General features: G+C 40.6%; 1 non-coding gene across 1 annotated transcript; it reads right to left on the bottom strand.

Annotated features, from left to right (window-relative positions):
- Positions 1 to 613: 613 nt before the first annotated feature.
- LOC112781869 (small nucleolar RNA R71) lies at positions 614 to 717 on the bottom strand. Its single transcript, XR_003192621.1, has one exon. It is a non-coding gene; the product is annotated as a small nucleolar RNA R71 (small nucleolar RNA).
- Positions 718 to 3,100: the final 2,383 nt, after the last annotated feature.

Genomic DNA, 3,100 nt, shown 5'->3' with positions numbered 1-3,100 from the left:
ATTTTGCCGATCGTGCAATTTCCTAAATCATAGCATAACAAGTTTATGCGCATCAACTCCTCCATATACCGAACCAGAGAGGACCCTTCATAGACTGAGAAGGGAAGCAAGAGGGAAGAGAGTAGTGGGAGAAGAGGAATCTGAAGGAGAATCTGAGGACAATTTTGAGGAAGCTTTAGATCTCAACATGGATAGAGAAGTTCACAACCATGAGAGAGCTGATGGAAACAATGTCATTCCTGAGAGGAGGGTTCTTAGTTCATACATAAACCCAACCTCTGGGAATTGTGGTAGTAGCATCCAGAAACCACCCATTCAGGCCAACAATTTTGAACTCAAACCACAGCTAATATCACTTGTGGAGAATCATTGTTCATTTGGTGGAAGTGCTAATGAAGACCCAAACCAACATCTCACAAAATTCCTGAGAATTTGTGACACTGTGAAGTCCAATGGAGTCCAGGAAGATGCATATAAACTGCTTTTGTTCCCATTTTCACTTAGGGACAAAGCAGCTAAGTGGCTGGAATCATTCCCAAGGGGGAGTCTAACAACATGGGATGAGGTGGAAAGCAAGTTTCTGGCACGTTTCTACCCCCCACAAAAGGTCAATAGGCTTCGATCTGAGGTTCAGACTTTTAGACAACAAGATGGTGAAACTCTCTACGAGGCATGGGAGAGATTCAAGGACTTGACAAGGAAATGCCCACCAGACATGTTCCATGATTGGGTGCAATTGCATATTTTCTATGATGGACTCTCTTATGAATCAAGGAAGGCTGTAGACCATTCATCAGGAGGTTCATTGAACAGGAAAAAGACTGTGGAAGAGGCCATTGAGGTGATTGAGACAGTGGCTGAGAATGAGTACTACTATGCATCAGAAAGGAACAACACTAAGGGAGTCATGGAGCTGAACCATGTTGATACAATTCTAGCCCAAAACAAGGTGTTTGCCAAGCAACTAGCAGAGCTTACCAGGCAATTAGAAACAAAGCAAGTGGCTGCAATACACACACAAGATCAAGAGGAAGTAAGCATTGAAGGAGGTGATTGGGAAGAGGCCAACTATGTGGGAAACCAACAAAGGCAATCATATGATCCACATTCCAACACTTACAACCCAGGATGGAAAAATCACCCAAACTTTGGGTGGGGGAACCAACAAACCCAACCACAAAACCACAAACCTTACAACCACAACCAACATAACAATTCCACATACCAAAACTCCAACCAAAGATCATACCAAGCCACACAAAACACTTACTCCCAACCATCATATCATGGCCAAAATAATCAACCTACCCAACCTAATCCGAACCAACAATTTCAAGATCAATTAAACCGGATAGAAGGAATGATGGCAACCATGAGTCAAGACATAACCGAATTGAAAAGCTTCAGGGATGATGTGAGAGCTACCTTAAGAAACCATGGTGAAAAACTCAAGAGGATGGAGTCTCAAGTAGGAGAGCTATCTCAACAGGCTGTCAAATCAACTGCAGTGTTCCCTAGTGACACAGAAAAGAATCCTAAAGGGGAACAAAAGAGAGTGAGATGGGAAGAATGCAAGGTCATCACCATATTGAAGGAAGTTTCAGAAGAAGAAGGAATCAGGCCCTCAGAGCAGGAGCCAGAAATCTTGAAGGAAGGTGTGGAAGAAGTTAAGCAGGAAAGTGGAACTGAGCAAGCCAAGGAACTGCAAAAAGGCATGCTGGAAATATACCAACCAAAAGCACCATTTCCTCAGAGGTTAGGAGGAGGTGAAAAAGAGAAAACCTATTCAAGGTTTTTAGAGACATTTAACTCTCTCCATGTCAATATTCCCTTTCTTGAGATTCTCCATCAAATGCCTACACACATCAAGTATTTAAAGGAATTGTTAAGCAAGAAAAGAGTTTTGAAGGGAGGACAAACGGTAACAATGAACAAAGAATGCAGTGCTCTCACCAAGAAGGACACACTCTCTAAGAAAACGGACCCAGGAAGTTTTCATATCCCTTGCATCATAGGGGAAACAAAAATTGTCAGGAGGATCCTTCTGATCTGTTTCCACTGATTCTTGTGGCTTTAACTCTTGCAACTCTTGTTTGCCTTCCAAGGACTGTTTTAGAGTTTCAGCTGCTGGATTACTTTCCTCCAAACACAGATGGCTACTATCATCCTTAGGCTTTTCAGGTTCTGGTTCAGGCTCAGATGCAGGTTTGAAAACTTTGAAAATGAGCTGTTCATCATGTATTCTCAGAATTAGCTCTCCTTGTTCTACATCTATGAGCGCTCTAGTAGTGGCTAGAAATGGTCTGCCCAGAATGATAGGGTGTAAGTAGCTTTCCTCCATGTCCATAATGACAAAGTCTGTGGGGAAGTAATAATCCCCCACTTTCACCAGCACATTTTCAACTACCCCTTCAGCTTGCTTCTGAGTTTTGTCAGCCAGTTGTATGATTACATCAGTGGATCTCACCTCATTCAATTGTAGCCTCTTCATAAGAGTTAGAGGCATCACATTTATGCTAGCTCCTAGATCACAGAATCCTTTTGTTTCTTTTTGTTTCCTTTTGTTCTGCCACTTTTTGGCTATCTTTTTTTCTTTCCTTCTTTTTGTTTTTCTTTCTAACCAAGGAATTTTTTATTTAATTGAGATTCATAGACAGTAGGCTACTCTTTGCAAAAGTGTTGTGATGATAAGTCATCCTAGCCTATTTTAACTAGTCTTTTTCTTTTAAGATTCTTTGACCTCCTAGTCACCACAACAAGACAACATACATTAGTCTTATCCAACCGTAGCAAGAGTGTTCTTTTTATTAATACTATGTGAACCATCAATTCTTATATCATTTGAACCGTGACACTCTCCCTTGAAGACACCAAACTTAATGTTTGGTCATATATAAAGAAAATGAGTATCTTCCTCCAATTAGTGAGATTCAAATGTTAAATGTTCATAAGAATTGTTTTCATCATACTTTCTTTTTCTCTCTTTTTTTTTCATGAAGGATCAATTGTATCCCTAAATCGGTGCATCAAGGTTTGATGAACACCAAACTTGTTTCTTGTCAAAGGGTACATCACAATTAATGCCTTCATTACCGGAAAA

The sequence above is a fragment of the Arachis hypogaea genome, chromosome 19, assembly GCF_003086295.3.
Source record: "Arachis hypogaea cultivar Tifrunner chromosome 19, arahy.Tifrunner.gnm2.J5K5, whole genome shotgun sequence".
In the NCBI taxonomy this organism is placed as follows: domain Eukaryota; kingdom Viridiplantae; phylum Streptophyta; class Magnoliopsida; order Fabales; family Fabaceae; genus Arachis; species Arachis hypogaea.
The sequence above is the reverse complement of the archived record's forward strand: the minus strand, read 5'-3'. Positions and strand labels throughout refer to the sequence as shown.